Raw genomic sequence first — 17776 nt, 5'->3', positions numbered from 1 at the left:
GATTCAGCGTGTGTCTTTGGGGCGCGTCAAAGACCACTGTTGGTGGCTGGGCCTAAGGGAGAGGCTGGTGTCCTTCTTTTATGATCCTCCATGGCTCTGACTCTGTGTTTCACATCCAGAGCCAGCAGGGCTCCAAGGTTTAGGGGAAACCATAGACTTGGACAGGGTAGTGGCAGGTCTCATGACAAAGAGAACTTAGTCCAGCAAGTAAAAAGCTTTTGGAGAAAAGTCAACTGAACATTTTTTAAATGGGTAATCTATTTTTGAATAATAGGATATTTTCAGTCCTGTCGTATTTCTGAATTTTATGATTTTATCTTCCCTCTGGAGAGTTCCTGCGGGCACCTCTCCAGTCCCACAAAAGAGTGAATTCCCCAATGGGTAAATTAATTCTTTTTTTTTTTTTTTTTTTTTTTTTGAGACGGAGTCTCGCTCTGTCGCCCAGGCTGGAGTGCAGTGGCCGGGTCTCAGCTCACTGCAAGCTCCGCCTCCCGGGTTCACGCCATTCTCCTGCCTCAGCCTCCGGAGTAGCTGGGACTACAGGCGCCCGCCACCTCGCCCGGCTAGTTTTTTGTACTTTTTAGTAGAGACGGGGTTTCACCGTGTTAGCCAGGATGGTCTCGATCTCCTGACCTTGTGATCCGCCCGTCTCAGCCTCCCAAAGTGCTGGGATTACAGGCTTGAGCCACCGCGCCCGGCCGGGTAAATTAATTCTTACATTTCTGTAGCAATTTCTTCCTTGCAAGGAGGTTTTTTATCTATTATATCATTTGAAGTTTATGCTATTTGATTTGTTGGGGCCAGGCACGGTGGTTCATGCCTATAATCCCAGCACTTTGGGAGGCCGAGGCAGGTGGATGGCTTGAACCCAGGAGTTCAAGACCAACCTCTGCAGCATGGCAAAACCCTGTCACTACCAAAAATATAAAAATTAGCAAGGTGTGGCGGCACCCATCTCTGTAGTCCCAGCTACTCAGGAGGCTGAGATGGAAGGATTGCTGGAGCCAGGGAGGTCGAGGCTGCAGTGAGCCAAGACCGTACCACTGCACTCCAGCCTGGGCGACAGAGTAAGACCATCTCAACAACAACAACAACAACAACAAAAGTAAAGTAATTTTAATTAATTTATTTATTTCGAGATGGAGTCTCTGTCTGTCACCCAGGCTGGAGTGCAATGGCGCAATTTCGGCTCATTGCAACCCCTGCCTCCCCAGTTCAATAATTCTCCTGCCTCAGCCTCCTGAGTAGCTGGGATTATAGGCACCTGCCACTACTCGCAGCTAATGACCTCGGAATTTGCCCACCTCGCCCTCCCAAAGTGCTGGGATTACAGGCGTGAGCCACTGCGCCTGGCCTCTATTTTTTTTTTTAAATAATGTATAGGAAATAGGAATAACTACAACAACGATATCCAGTATTCAATGGTAATGGAAGATGCCCATCACAAAAGACCACATATTGTAGATTCCATTTATATTAAACATACAGAATAGGGAAATTCATGAAGATAGAAAGTAGATTAGTAGTTGCCAGGGGTTAGGGGTAACAAAGGTAATGAAGAATGACTGTTAATGGGCACAGGGTCTCTTTCTGGGGTGATGAAAATTGGGTAGTTCTGGAGTGAGTTAGTGGTGATGGTTGCATAGTCTTGTGAATATATGAAAAATCACTACGTTGTACAGTTTCAAAGGATAAATTTTACGGAGTATTTTTTTGTTTTGTTTTGTTTTTTGAGACAGGGTCTCACTCTGTCACCAGGCTGGACCGCAGTGGTACAATCTTGGCTCACTGCAACCTCCGACTCCCTGGTTCAAGCAATTCTGCTGCCTCAGCCTCTCGAGTAGCTAGGATTACAGGCACGCACCACCACGCCCAGCTAATTTTTGTACTTTTAATAGAGACGGGGTTTTGCCATGTTGGCCAGGATGGTCTTGATCTCCTGACCTTGTGATCCGCCCACCTCAGCCTCCCAAAGTGCTGGGATTACAGGCGTGAGCCACCACGCCTGGCCTGGATTATGAATTTTATCTCGATATTTTATTTTCATTTTAAAATAATTTTTATTTATTTATTTTTTAGAGACAAGGGTCTCTCTGTGTTGCCCAGGCTGGTCTTGAACTCTAGGCTCAAGCAGTCCTCCCACCTCGAACTCCCAAAGTGTTGGGATTACAGGCGTGAGCCACCACGCCTGGCCTCAATGTTTTTAACTGCAAAAGAAAAAAACCTGAGTGCTTACCACATGCCAGGACTGGCTAAGAACTTTACTTGCCTCAAGCCGCTTATCTCCATAATTATCTCGACAAGCTTATGTGATACTATCATTTTTTTCATTTTACAGATGGTACAGATGGAGACACAGACTCAAAGAGGTGATTTGTCCACAGCAATGTGGTGAGCAAATAAATACCAACCAAAATTCAGATTTCTGACCTTCGCTTTCCAAATCAGACCCTCGACTATCATCCTGGTAATTCAAGGTGACATTTCTGAGTGAGTGGAGTTCACCTAGTATTTCCTCTGCTCAACTCCTTTTTTTTTTTTTTTTTCCCAAAATGGAGTCTCACTCCACCGTCCATGTTAGAGTGCAGTGGCGCGATCACAGCTCACTGTGGGCTGAAACTCCTAGGCTCAAGCGATCTGCCTCCCAAAGTGGAATTACAGGCATGAGCCACTGTGCCAGCCCTCAACACCCTTAATAATGGTCTTTGCAATGCCTTACCCTTGTACCTTTTATGGCATCTTTTTAAATTTGAGATTCTTCCCCCACCACCACCCCCGCCGCCGTTTTTTTTGTTTTTCGTTTTTTTTAATAGAGACAATGTCTCACTATGTGTCCCAGGCTGGTCTTGAACTCCTGACTTCAAACGATCCTCTCACCTTGGCATCCCAAATTGTTGGCATCACAGGCATGAGCCACCACGTCTGGCCTCCTCAACTTTTGAGAGTTAAACATAGCAGTGATTTTCCTTCCTGAAAGTCCTTAATTCTTCAAATCACTTTTCTTCTGACGAAAAGCAAAGTTTCACTTCTTAGCTCCTCTCTAGGGAAGCCCCTTCAGGTCACACAAGGGCAGCTGGTTTTAAGCAAAGCTGTGTTGTTTATCCCTTGCACTTATTCTGCTCCAAGGACATGATTACCTTGCCACTGAGTTTCCCAAGGGTTTTTCTTATGTATACATGTTTCCTCTGACCTGATGGAGCATTTGGGTCACAAGTGAGTCAGCAAAAACACTACGGAAGGAAAAGACACATTGCAACAGCCTCAGTTATGGGTGAATCCTCAGACATTCAGAGCTGGAGCAAACCTCAGTGTTTATTTGCTCTGAGACCTCTTATCTAACATGGAGAATTCCAGGGTAGAGCGACATTAGGTGACTTTCCCATGGCTGTGGAATCAGAAGTATACCTGAGCCTAAAATTCTGACACTATATACAAGTGGCTTGGTGGATTTCTCAAATGATCCTCAATCAAAGGAAACTCCTAAAGAGTTCCATTTAGTGTTACTGATGTTGTTTGCTTCCATTTTACTATGTAAAATTTACTAGTTAAAAAGGACACTTCTGGGTTTTTGTTTTTGTTTTGTTTTGTTTTGAGATGGAGTCTCTCTCTGTTGCCCAGTCTGGAGTGCAGTTGTGCGATCTTGGCTCACTGCAACCTCTGCCTCCTGGGTTCAAGTGATTCTCCTGCCTCAGCCTCCCGAGTAGCTAGGATTACAGGCACATGCCACCACCATGCCCGGCTAATTTTTTGCATTTTTTAGTAGAGACGAGGTTTTGCCATGTTGGCCAGGCTGGTATTGAACTTCTGACCTCAGGTGATCCACCCACCTTGGCTTCCCAAAGTGCTGGGATTACAGGCGTGAGCCACAGCACCTGGCCTGATACTTTTGGTATATCCCTATAATGGAGTATTATACAACCATTAAAATTTATGAAGATAAGTATTTTTAAATAAAATGTTAATTTTAAACAATTAACTAGGCCAGGTGCAGTGGCTCATGCTTATAATCCCAACACTTTGGAAGGCTGAGTTGGGAGGATCACTTGAGCCCAAGAGTTCGAGACCAGCCTGGGCAATATAGTGAGACTGTGTCTATTATTTAAAAAAAAAAAAAAAAAAAAAAATTTGGCTGGGCGCAGAGATTTACGCCTATAATCCTAGCACTTTGGGAGGCCAAGGATGGCAGATCACCTGAGGTCAGGAGTTCGAGACCAACCTGGCCAACGTGGCAAAACCCCCTCTCTACTAAAGATACAAAAATTAGCCGGATGCGGTGGCAGGTACCTGTAGACCCAGCTCCTTGGGAGGCTGAGGCAGGAGAATTGCTAACCTGGGAGGCAGAGGTTGCAGTGAGCCAAGATCACGCCACTGCATTCCAGCCTGGGTGACAAAGTGAGACTGTCTCTAAATGAAAAAATTTTTAAATTAAATGAAAAATAAAAGAGGCCGAGATGGGCAGATCACGAGGTCAGGAGATCGAGACCATCCTGGCTAACATGGTGAAACCGTGTCTCTACTAAAATACAAAAAAAAAAAAAAAAAAAAAACCAAACTAGCCAGGCGAGGTGGCGAGCACCCGTAGTCCCCAGCTACTCAGGAGGCTGAGGCAGGAGAATGGTGTAAACCCGGGAGGCGGAGCTTGCAGTGAGCTGAGATCCAGCCACCGTACTCCAGCCTGGGCGGCAGAGCGAGACTCCATCTCAAAAAAAAATAGAAATAAAAATTAAAAAATAAAAAAATAAAAAATAAATAAAAAATAAATAAAAAGTTTACTAAAAGCAAGGATAGTTTCATCCTTTTTTTTTTTCTTTTTAAGAGACAGAGTCTTGTTCTGTCTACTAGACTGGAGTGCAGTGGTGTGATCACAACTTACTGCAGCCACTAATTCCTATGTTTCAGCAGTCTTCCCATTTCAGCCTCCTTAGTAGCTTGGACCACAAGTGTGCACCACAGTACCTGGCTAATTTTCCATTTTTATTTTTGGAGACACAGGCTCTCGCTTTGTTACCCAGGATGTTCTTGGACTTCTGGCCTCAAGTGATCCTCCCAACTTGGCCTCCCAAAGTGCTGGGGATTAGAGGTCATGTTTTTTTTGAGAAAAAAAAAGTATGTATATAAACATTTATAAATAATAGAACATGCACCAAAATGTTTATAAAGCTTCTGTCTCTGGATGCTGCATTATAGGTGATTATTTTTCTTCTTTTTGATAATCTATAAGTCTATAAGTTTTTTTTTTTTTTAAGAAGAGATAAGATCTCACTGTGTTACCCAGGCAGGTCTCAAACATCTGGGATCAGGTGATCCTCCCACCTCAGCCTACCAAAGTGCTGGGATTATAGGTATTGAGGCACCAGGCCAGGCCCTACATTTTTTACAATTTTTGTTTTTGGTTTTGGTTTTGGTTGTTTTTTTTTTTCCCCTCTGTCACCCAGGCTGGAATGCAGTGGCATGATCATGGCTCACTGCAGCCTCAACCACCAGACTCAAGTGATCCTGCCAATTCAGCCTTCCAAGTAGCTAGGATCAGAGGCCCATGCCGCCACATCTGACTAATTTTTAAAATTTTTTGTAGAGACTATTTTTTTGTCTCACTATGTTGCCCTGGCTTCAAGCAATTCTTTCACCTCAGTCCACCAAAGTACAATTTACCTTGGAAAATAATAATTTTATATTTTTAAAAAAGTGAGAATAGGCTGGGCATGGTGGCTCATGCCTATAATCCCAGCACTTTGGGAGGCCAAGGTGGGTGGATCACCTGAGGTTGGGAGTTCAAGACCAGCCTGATCAACATGGAGAAATCTCGTCTTTACTAAAAATACAAAATTAGCCAGGCACGGTGGCCCAAGCCTGTAATCCCAGCTACTCAGGAGGCTAAGGCAGGAGAATTGCTTGAACCTGGGAGGCAGAGGTTGCGGTGAGCCAAGATTGTGCCATTGCACTCCAGCCTGGGCAACAAGAGTGAAACTCCGTCTCAAAAAAAAAAAAAAAAAAAAAACCAAAGTGAGAATAGGCCAAAGTTTTCTTAAACAGGACACAAAAAATACCAAGTATAAAAAGAATAATTGATAGATTGGACTATATTAAAACTAAGAAAAGCAGTTCATCAAAATACTATTGTAATTGCCTGATGGGTTCTTCCTGCCCCAGTGTACAGACAAAATCAATCCACTGAGACCATGGCATTGCAGTAGAGAAAGAGTTTGATTGATATGTGGCTGGCCCACACAAGAGAATTGGAGTTATCACTCAAATCAGTCTCCCAGACAATTTGATGGGCAGGGGGTTAGGGAATGGGTATTGCTGACTGGTTGGGGATGAACTCATAGGTGGCGGAATCACAGGTGTCCTCATGTGCTAAGTGTACCCCTGGATAGTGGGGGCCACAGGATCTGGTGAGTCATGAATCACAATTCTGGATAGGTTCAGTCTGAAAAACATCTCAAAAAAAAAAAAACAAACAAACAAACTCTTAGGCTCTACAATAGTGATGTTATCTGTAGGAGCAATTGGGAAAGTCACAAATCTTGTGACTTCTGGCCACATGACCCGTGAGCAGTAAGGGCTCGTAGAAACTATGCCCATATTTTGGCAGAGTTCAGGCCCCTCCCATAATCCTATTCTTGCAACCTTTCATTAGTCTTACAAAATGAGGTTTTGATTCCTGAGCAAGGAGGGAGTTAGTTTCAGGGAGGGACTATTATCATCCATCCTTGCTTTGCTTTCTTTTTTTTTTTTTTTTCTTTCTTACTTTCTTTTTTTTTTCTTTTGGATTTTGATTTTTAAAACATTTTTATTTATTTATTATTTTGAGATAGAGTTTCATACTGTCCATCCAGGCTGGAGCATAGTGGCATGATCTTGGCTCACTGCAGCCTCAACTTCCTGGGCTCAAGCTATCCTCCCACCTTAGCCTCCCAAGTAGTTGGGATTACAGGTGCACTCTATCATGCTGGGCTAATTTTTGTATTTTTTATAGAAACGGGGTCTCCCTACATTGCCCAGGCTGGTCTCAAACTCCTGGGCTCAAGGGATCCTTCTGTCTCAGTCTCCCTGAGTGCTGGGATTACAGGGGTGAGCCACCATGTCCAGCCTAAAAATAATTTAGACATTTACATGTATAAATTATGTATATCTTACAAGAGAGGAAAACAAACAATTCTAACCCTTTAGATAGGAATTGGCACATACAACAAAATTGTTGAAACATGGCCCTGTTCTGTCAGGTTTTTCCCTCAGAAAAATTGGGAAGTTGACCAAGTTTGCTTTCTACTTAGTCTGCCATCAGCTTTCTGTATCTCTTTATAGAGTTTAAGCCTCCAGGGGGTCCTCCCTTCCTTCTCAAGGGCCCAACTCATACGCCATCCCAGTCCTTAACTGAAGCATATATGGACGATTAAGGTGTTATCTGGAAATATGTCAGCTCTTGTCTTTTCCCCAGGGGCGTTTGTATTATAAGAGAGAACTTATAGGGACTTTCTAGACAGGGATATATGTTGGGAAGAAGAAGTGGAGGTCAGAAAGGAGTAAGCTGGATTTGAAATTATTGTCTGTTTCCCTAAACTTTTTATCGGAAATTCCAAGCTCAGAAGCTTTTAGTTAAACTGAAATTAAAATACCAAACTAAATCAAAGCACCTATTATACACTCACATCCTTATCTCATTTGAACCGCACAACAACCCTGTGAGGTAGTCTGGGTCATTGGACCTAATGGATAGATCAGGAGAGTCACTATTAAGAAATGTTCTTAGGAGGCCGGAGTGCAATGGCTCACGCCTATAATCCCAGCAGTTTGGGAGGCCGAAGTGGGCGGATCACGAGGTCAGGAGATCAAGACCATCCTGGCTAACATGGTGAAACCCCGTCTTTACTAAAAACACAAAAAATTAGCCAGGGATGGTGGCACGCACATGTAGTCCCAGCTACTCGGGAGATCGTGCGGCTGCACTCCAGCCTGGGCGACAGAGTGAGACTCTGTCTCAAAAAAAAAAAAAAAAAAAAAAAGAAATGTTCATAGGGTTACATAAATGGAACCTTCTAAGACCTTCTAGTGAAGGTCTTAGAACGTGAAGTTGGGTCACTGGAGTCATGGCTGCATATTGCACTCTCCTCCGAGAAAAACCTTTTTAACAACAGGGTTTCTTTAGCCAATCTCCCCAGAACCAGTAGAGAGGGAATCAGTGCCCTTAAATGTAGATTTGCTTTTGGCAAGTTTGTCCTCTTTCTTCTTAACTTTCCTCGCTTTCCTTGTAGTCTCAACTTCTGCTATATCGCTTCTTGACTCTTCAGAAAATGCTGGTGGTAACTGCAGTCTGCCACAACCTTTAATTTAATTTTTTAATTTTTTAAAATTGTATATTTAATTTTTTTTTTTCTTTAAGCAGAGTGGCTCTCTGTCACCCAGGCTGGAGGGCAGTGACACAATCTCGGCTCACCGCACCTTCTGCCTCCCAAGCTCAAGAGATTCTCCTGCCTCAGCCTCCAGTGTAGCTGGGATTACAGGCATGTGCCACCATGCCCAGCTAAGTTTTGTATTTTTAATAGACGGGATTTCACCATGTTGCCCAGGCGGGTCTCTAGTGATCCATCCACCTTGGCCTTCCAAAGTGCTGAGATTACAGGCATGAGCCACCGTGCCCAGCACAACCTTTGATTTCAAGTGCTTTCCACACATTTATTTTCATGCCTGGTCATGGGTGGTAGCAGTGGCACCATGGGGTGACTTGGAGACAGCTTTAATCTACCTATGCAGCAAGCTGTTCCAAATAAACGAACTATTTATATAAAAACAGTGCTAGGCAATCTGGGCATGGTGGCTCATGCCTGTAATCCCAGCACTTTGGGAGGCAGAGGCAGGCAGATAGCTTGAGCCCAGGAGTTTGAGACTAGCCTGGGCAACAAAGCAAGACACTGTCTCTATGAAAAAAAAAAAAAAAAAAGTTTTTAGATATAAAAATTAAGGCTGGGAGCAGTGGCTCATGCTTGTACTGTAATCTCAACACTTTGGGAGGCCAAGGTGGGCTAATCACTTGAGGTCAAGAGTTCGAGACCAGCCTGGCCAACATAGTGAAACACCGTCTCTACTAAAAATACAAAAATTGGCCGGGCATGGTGGCGGGCGCCTGTAATCTTAGCTACTCAGGAGGCTGAGGTGGGAGAATTGCTTGAACCTAGGGTGCAGAGGTTGCAGTGAGTCAAGATCGTGCCATTGCACTCCAGTCTGGGCAACAAAGTAAGACTCAGTGTCAAAAAAAACCCCAAAAAAACAAAAAAAACAAATTAGCCAGGTGTGGTGGTAGGCACTTATAATCCCAGCCACTAGGGAGGCTGAGGTGGGAGAATCGCTTGAACCCGGGGTGCAGAGGTTGCAGTGAGCTGATATGGTGCCATTGCACTCCAGCCTGGGTGACAAGAGTGAGACTCCGTCTCAAAAATAAATAAATGAATAAATTAATTTGTTAAAATGGATCTAGAATCTTGAGTTTTTACTTTACTGTGTTCCCAAATCTGCTAGTTTTTCTGCTTCCTGGGTTCAAGCGATTCTCCTGCCTCAGCTTCCCGAGTAACTGGGACTACAAGCGCACGCCACCACGCCCAGCTAATTTTTGTATTTTTAGTAGAGAAGAGGTATTACCATATTGGCCAGGACGGTCTTGATCTCGTGATCTGCCCACCTCAGCCTCCAAAAGTGCTGAGATTACAAGCGTGAGCCACCGCGCCCAGCCCAAATCTACTAGTATGTAAAACAAAGAAAACTTGGACATCTGCTAACCTAAAAGAGGATTAATTTGGCTACATCAGCATGAATTACATTGTTTGCCAAATGTGCTGAACTTCTCAACTCTGGTCAAGAACTAGAAAGTTAAGCAGCCCTCTGTGTTGGGGGTCAAATCATGGTTTGGCTGCGTGTCGGGAATGGAGTAAGGTCTATGAGGGCTTCGGTTCCCAAATTCTGGCTCTCAGTCCCCATTTCCAAACTGAAAGGGACATTTCTACCCAGCAGAAAATAAATGGTCATGCATGACTCTTTGCAGGGAGTCTACCCTACATCCTGCTCATGAATCTCCATGTTCTGTGTTTCAGGAGGTGCCGGGTGTTCCTATGCGGGCCTTTTTGGACAGGCCTTAGTTGAGCCACTTAAATTACAATGGCATTGAGTATGGAGAAAGCTGTAAGCTCTGGACAGCTGCTGCCCCTCACCTCCTGTGGACACCACCCTGTCCTCTCCCTTTAAATTCTAGACAGAATAGACTCCTTGGCAGCGTTGTTGGAAGTCTGCCAACACCTGTTGTTAAGAACAACAAGAGAGGCCATCTCAGCCACCCCCGGAGCGTTCATGGCTGCCTCCACTGTTCCCAAGCCTCTGCATTAGGGCATATCTTGCAAAATGACACTTGTAACCCACTGCTCTTCATATTACATCCTGCCAAGTGGGCCCTGCTCCAAGGCCTTAGTCTTTCCTTTTGATGAAACCAACGTACATTACGTTGTGGGCAGAGAGCAAGGAACAAATAAATACCACGTGGACAGGTTTGGCATGAGTAATCTCCACTACTGGCCAGGGAATTGACATAACCAGGACTGTAAGAGACATGAAAAATTCTATAATACTAATAACTGACTGGGCATGGTGGCTCACACCTGAATTCCCCCATTTTGGGAGGCTGAGAGAGGAGAATGGCTTGAACCTAGGAGTTCACGAGTAGCCTGGGCAACATAGTGAGACCCCGTCACTACAAAAATAAATAAATACATAAATAAATAAAATTAGCTGGGCATAGTGGAGTGTGCCTGTAGTCCCAGCTACTCAGGAGGCTGAGGTGGGAGGATCACTTGAGCCAGGGAAGTCAAGGCTGCAGTTGGCTGTGATCATGCCACTGCACTCCAGCCTGTGTGGCAGAGGGAGAGCCTGTCTTAATAACAACAAACAAAAACTAATAACTCCCATTTGTGATTTACAGTGACAGGTACTGTGCTATACATGCCATGTACATTTTGTCCTTCAGTCAATACAACTACTCTTTGTGGTATTATTGCCTGCGTTTGATGAATGAGAATATTTAAGAGATTAAATAAATTACTCAAGTTTACAATAGCTAGTATGGCAGAGTCAAACTTAGGCATGCACTGAACTGGTTTTTGTTTGTTTGTTTGTTTTTTGAGATGGAGTTTCGCTCTTGTTGCCCAAGCTGAAGTGCAATGGTGCGATCTCAGCTCACTGCATCCTCCACCTCCCGTGTTCAAGCGATTCTCCTGCCTCAGCCTCCCAAGTAGCTGAGATTATAGGCATGCGCCACCACACCCAGCTAATTTTTTGTATTTTTGGTAGAAATGGGGTTTCACCATGTTAGCCAGGCTGGTCTCGAACTCCTGATCTCAGGTGATCCGCCCTCCTTGGCCTCCCAAAGTGCTGGGATTACAAGCGTGAGCCACTGCGCCTGGCCCGAACAGTTTTATTTTCCCCTGAGCACACAGAAAGATTGCATTTCCCAGAACTCCATGCTTGGAGGTGGACCCATGTGACTGAATTCGGGTCCATAGATTTTAGATGTGCTATGCCCCATTTCCAGGTTGAAAACATTCCACACAAAGTTCCACTTTCTCTTCCTTATCTGCACAGCTGGAAACAAAGGATCCATTCCAGCCACTCTTCCTAAGGACAGAGCCTAGATCCCTGAGTAACTGCTTGGAGGAGAGCCTCTCAAGAGAGCTGACTGTCCAGCTTGGTCAACACAGGGAGACCACATCTCTACAAAAAATAACAAAATTAGCTGGGTGAGGTGGTGTGCACCTGTGTTTCCAGCTACTTGGGAGGCTGAGGTAGGAGGATTGCTTGAGCCTGGGAGGTTGAAGCTGCAGTGAGCTGTGATCGTGCCACTGCATTCCAGCCTGGGCTACAGAGTGAGACCCTGTAAAAAAAAAAAAAAAAAAAGAGGCCGAGCACGGTGGCTCACACCTGCAATCCCAGCACTTTGGAAGGCCGAGGCGGGCAGATCATGAGGTCAGGAGGTCGAGACCATCTTGCCTAACACGGTGAAACCCTGTCTCTGCTAAAAATACACACACACACACACACACAAAATTAGCCGGGTGTGGTGGTGGGCGCCTGTAGTCCCAGTTACTCGGGAAGCTGAGGCAGGAGAATGGCATGAACCCGGGAGGCGGAGGTTGCAGTGAGCTGAGATCGCGCCACTGCACTCCAGTCTGGGCGACAGAGCGAGACTCCGTCCCAAAAAAAAAAAAAAAAAAAAAAAGCTGACTGGCCCACATTACACTGTAAATGGGAGCAACAAATAAACCTTTGTTCTGTTAAGCTGTTGATTTTTCAGGGTTTATTTGTCACCACTACCTAACCTTGCCTACACTGAGTAATACAGCTAGACAAGTTGTAGCCAGGACTCAAGTGTATTTCAGTACAGGTCTGTCTTAAGCTGTACCTATAACCACTCTTGACTACTCTTTTACACCTAGCATAGGAAAATCAGAAGAGAGTTTCTAATCTCGAACTCTGCCACTTACATGTGTGGAATCTTAGGTGATTCAATTAACTCTTCCATGCTTCAGTTTTTTCATTTGTCCAATAGGAATAAAAATATCTGCTCTTCTGACTTCCTGTGGTTATTGCAAGAAGCAAATAAGGCAATAGCTGTGAAATGATTTGGAAAATAAGCATCCTCCAAATGCAAAGAAGTGTTATTATTTAAGTTTTCTGACTCTAGTTAGGAACTTATCCCACTGACTTTAGAACTGACCTGAACATTTATGCTTATATCCCTGCCTATATTATTGCTAATACTTATTCTTTTGATCCATTTAAATTTTAACATAATCTCAAACTTACAGAGGAGTCGCAAAAATGGTACCTTTACCTAGATTTCCCATGTGTTTATATTTTGCCCCATTTTGTAACTGGTGGCTGGACACAGTGGCTCACACCTGTAATCCCAGCACTTTGGGAGGCTGAGGCGGGTGGATCACCTGAGGTCAGGAGTTAGAGACCAGTATGACCCACATGGTGAAAACTAACTCTACTAACAACACAAAATTAGCTGGGCGTGGTGGCACATATCTATAATCCAATCACAACCCCGGAGGCGGAGGTTGCAGTGAGCTGAGATCACGCCATTGCACTCCAGCCTGGGCAACAAGAGCGAAACTCCGTCTCAAAACAAAAAACAGTAAACTGGAGACAATGTGTGCTTTACCAGTACACAGGGAGTTCAACCTTTGACCAGAGCTATAAGAAAACAAATGTGTGTTATTTTAAGCCACCAAATTTGTGGTAATTCACCATAGCAGCCGTAGGAAACGAATATAGTCCATAATCAAATTTCAGCAATTGTCTAAATAGCATTCATTTAACCCATTTCTGTTCTCGAGATAATCTTCAGTTCAGGATCATATTTTTTCAATTCAGGATGATGTGTTTTTAGTCTAACCTGGAACAGTTCTCTAGCCTTACTTTGTCTTTCTTGACATGGACATTTTTGGAAAGTACAGCTATTGGCCAGGGGTGGTGCCTCATGCCTGTAATCCCAATACTTTGGGAGGCTGAGAAGGGAGGATCACCTGAGGCCAGGAGTTCGAGACCAGCCTGCCCAACGTGGTGAAACCCCCGTCTCTACTAAAAATGCTCAAGACCCACCTGGACAACATAGTGAGACCCCATCTCTAAAAAAAAAAAGCTGGGCGTGATGGTGAGCACCTGTAGACCCAGCTACTCCGGAGGCTGGGGTGGGAGAACTGCTTGAGCCAAGGAGGTAAATGCTGCAGTGAGCTATGATCATACCACTGCACTCCAGCATGGGCAACAGAGCGAGACCCTGCCACAAAAAAGTACGGCTATTTATTTTGCAGAATGTCACTTGATTTTTGTTTGGCTAATGTTTCCTCATCGTTAGGTTCAAATTATGCAGTTATACAGGACTATAATATCATTTCAGGAGGTATATAAAGTTGGTTTGTCCTAAAATTGATAGTTGATTTTAATCACTTGATTAATGGTGGGGCTACCAGAATGCTCTCTGTAAAGTTATTAATTTCCTCCATATAATTAAAAAGTAATTTGTGAGGATATGCCTTGAGGCTGTTCCTCATTATGATTTAACACTTAAGTTTTGGCCGTGCGCGGTGGCTCAAGCCTGTAATCCCAGCACTTTGGGAGGCCGAGACGGGCGGATCACGAGGTCAGGAGATCGAGACCATCCTGGCTAACACGGTGAAACCCCGTCTCTACTAAAAAATACAAAAAAAAACTAGCCGGCCGAGGTGGCGGGCGCCTGTAGTCCCAGCTACTCGGGAGGCTGAGGCAGTAGAATGGTGTAAACCCGGGAGGCGGAGCTTGCAGTGAGCCGAGATCGCGCCACTGCACTCCAGCCTGGGTGACAGAGCCAGACTCCGTCTCAAAAAAAAAAAAAAAAAAAAAAAAAAAAAAACTTAAGTTTTAGCATCCATGATTATTTTTTCTTCTTTTGTTTTTTTGAGGCAGTCTGACTCTGTCACCCAGACTGGAGTCCTGTGGAGGGATCTGAGCTCACTGCAATCTCTGCCTCCCGGGTTCAAGTGATTCTTGAGCCTCAGCCTCCCGAGTAGCTGGGACTACAGCTGTGTGCCACCAGGCCTGGCTAATTTTTGTATTTTTAGTAGAGATAGGGGTTTCACCATGTTGGCCAGGCTGGTCTTGAACTCCTGGCCTCAGGTGATCCGCCTGCCTTGGCCTCCCAAAGTGCTGGGATTACAGGAATGAGCCACCAAATCCAGCCTCCATGCTAATTTTCTAACTCCATTGTTTCTTCAATATTTAGTAGATGTAAGTCTACCATAAGGAAGATCTTTTCCTTCTTCGCCATTTATTTAAGTATTCATTTTGTTTATTTATATCATAATAGATTTGTAGATCTATATTTTATTAATTGGGTTATAATTCACTACCATCTTTATTGATTTTTATTTTATTATATATATATTTTTGAGACAGAGTTTCACTCTGTTGCCAGTCTGGAGTGCAGTAGTGTGATCTCAGCTCACTGCAACTTCTGCCTCCTGGGTTCAAGCGATTCTCTTGCCTCAGCCTCCCGAGTAGCTGGGACTACAGGCACACACCACCACGCCCAGCTAATTTTTGTATTTTCATTAGAGATGGGTTTCACCATGTTAGCCAGGATGATCTTGATCTCTTGACCTCATGATCCTCCCACCTCAGCCTCTCAAAGTGCTGTGATTACAGGCGTGAGCCACTGCGCTCGGCCTTATTTTTCATATTTTGAGGCAGGGTTCTTGCTCTGCCACGCAGGCTGGAGAGCAGTGACACAGTCATGGCTCACTGCAGTCTTGACCTCTTTGGCTCAAGTGATCCCCCACCTCACCTACCTCCCAAACTACCCTGAGTAGCTAGGACTACAGGTATGAGCCATCACACCCAGTCAACTTTTAAAAATTTTTGTTCAGAGCGAATCTTGCTATGTTGCCAGAGCTCATCTTGAACTTATGGGCACAAGGGATTCTCCTACCTTGGCCTCTCAAAGGGCTAGGATTATAGGTATGAACCACTGCAGGGACTTGTCTTTTATTTTTTATTTTATTTATTTATTTATTCATTTTGAGACAGAGTCTTGCTCTGTCACCCAGGCTGGAGTGCAATGGCACAATCTTGGCTCACTGTAACCTCTGCCTCCCTGCAACCTCTGCCTCCCGTGTTCAAGCAATTCTCCTGCCTCAGCCTCCTGAGCAGCTGGGATTACAAGCACCCGCCACCATGCCTGGCTAATTTTTGTGTTTTTGTAGAGACTGGGTTTCACCATGTTGGCCAGGCTGGTCACAAACTCCTGACCTCAGGCGATCTGCCCGCCTTGGCCTCCCAAAGTGCTGGGATTACAGGCATGAGCCACTGCACCCAGCCTTGGATTTTTGATGGCCAGATTGTCCCAGATTTGGCCAGCAGGAGCCCCTTAAACTGGCTTCTTTCTTCTTTTGATATATCCCCAATATTCTTTGAGCATTTTCTTACTTTGTAGCATAAGAAGATATTTCAGGTTCATCTTACACTTTCTCTGCCAGCAGTCTGTTCTCCCAGAAGCCCTGGTTCTTTTTGTTGGAGAATGGAATTCAGAAACCAAGATCTGGGAGCTAGGTATGCTCTGTGGCTACTTCTGTAGGCTCTCTCAGTGGACAAAGCCAGGAAATTTGTATAAAGCCAAGAGTTCATATTGATACCTCCAAGTCTAATCCAACATCGCATAGTACTTTCCTCCTCCCCATTTTTGTAACTTCCTTTTCCAACAGTAGGAACACTGGTTTCCATTACCTTCAGTATGTCTTCTCATTTACTCAAGCCTAATCTACCAACTATAGTCAATATTTATTTACAGGGTCTTTTTGCGGGGGCAGATGGACATGAGGTAGAGAAATCTTTTTAGTTTTTTGGATTATGTTAGGGAAGCAGGAGCATAGGAGAGCCAAGGTGACACCACTTTAAAAACTGACTCCATCCGCCTGTTAATGGTGGCTCACGCCTGTAATCCCAGCACTTTGGGAGGCTGAGGTGGGCGGTCATGAGGTCAGGAGTTCAAGACCAGCCTGACCAAATGGTGAAACCCTGTCTCTACTAAAAATACAAATTAGCTGGGCATGGTGGCAGGCGCCTGTAATCCCAGTTACTCAGGAAGCTGAGGCAGGAGAATAGCTTGAACCCGGGAGGCAGAGGTTGCAGTGAGCTGAGATCGTGCCACTGCACTCTAGTCTGGGCGACAGAGCAAGACTCCATCTCAATAACAATAATAATAATAATTATTATTATAGGTCTGGCACAGTGGCTGACACCTGTAATCCAAGCACTTTGGGAGGCCGAGGCAGGCAGATCACCTGAGATCAGGAGTTCAAGACCAGCCTGGCCAACATGGTGAAACCCCATTTCTACTAAAAATACTAAAATTAGCTGGGCATGCCGGAGGGTGCCTGTAATCCTCAGCTACTTGGGAGGCTGAGGCAGGAGAATTGCTTGAATCCAGGAGGCAGAGGTTGCAGTGAGCCAAGACTGCACCACTGAACTCCAGCCTGGGCAACAAAGTGAGACTCTGTCTCAAAATAAATAAATAAATAAAATTAATTTTAATTAATTTTATTAATTAATTTTAAATAAAATTAAAAATAAATAAATAAAATTGGGCGCAGTAGCTTACACCTGTAATCTTAGCACTTTGGGGGGCCAAGGCAATAGGATCTCTTGAGCCCAGGAGTTCAAGACCAGTTTAGGCAAGATGACAAGACCCATCTTTAAAAAAAAAAAAAAATTAGCCAGGTGTGGTGGTGATAGCAACCAGAGGCAGCCAAATGCCTAGGCAGATAGGGGCGGATTCCCAGTGAAACCCCACCTCCAACCTGAAGACAGTTTAAAGTCTGAAAGTCAATCTACAAGTGAAATCCTCAGACCAGATTGAGAGCTTGTCTTCCAGTTTGGTGCGCCTTCCTTTGATTGATCTCCACCCTTCACCTATTTTACATATATCTACCCTTTCCTAATTGGTTTTCTACACTGTTGCGCCCATCTGTGAGTGGTGTCTTCACTTTAACCTTTTTTGCATGCTCACAAACCAATCTGCATGCACTTCCCATTCTAAGTCTGTAAAATGCCCCAGACCCAGCTACACAGGGGACTTTCCTGCCTTTGGGTAGGGGGACCACCCTCATGTCCCCTCTCCACTGAAAGCTGTTTCATCACTCAATAAAACTCCCCACCTTGCTCACTCTTTGAATGTCAGCGCATCCTCGTTCTTCTT

At 44.6% G+C, this 17776-nt stretch overlaps 2 long non-coding RNA genes across 6 annotated transcripts in view; one reads left to right on the top strand and one right to left on the bottom strand.

Annotated features, from left to right (window-relative positions):
• LOC105474485 (uncharacterized) overlaps nt 1-17776 on the top strand; it is a 67983-nt gene that overhangs the window by 21899 nt on the left and 28308 nt on the right. For 3 of the 5 annotated variants that reach the window (XR_011623797.1, XR_011623796.1, XR_011623799.1), the window contains exon 4: nt 2339-2490. This is a non-coding gene — a long non-coding RNA (uncharacterized lncRNA). Of the gene's footprint in view, nt 1-2338; nt 2491-11622 lie in introns of all 5 variants that reach the window. The other 2 variants (XR_011623798.1, XR_011623800.1) reach the window with 2 other exon arrangements.
• The window catches only part of LOC139363425 (uncharacterized), a 42968-nt gene that overhangs the window by 6730 nt on the left and 18462 nt on the right, over nt 1-17776 (bottom strand). The gene's annotated exons all lie outside the window — the stretch shown is intronic.

This window comes from Macaca nemestrina, chromosome 5 (genome assembly GCF_043159975.1).
Source record: "Macaca nemestrina isolate mMacNem1 chromosome 5, mMacNem.hap1, whole genome shotgun sequence".
NCBI lineage: Eukaryota > Metazoa > Chordata > Mammalia > Primates > Cercopithecidae > Macaca > Macaca nemestrina.
This window is presented reverse-complemented; position numbering and strand designations above follow the sequence as displayed.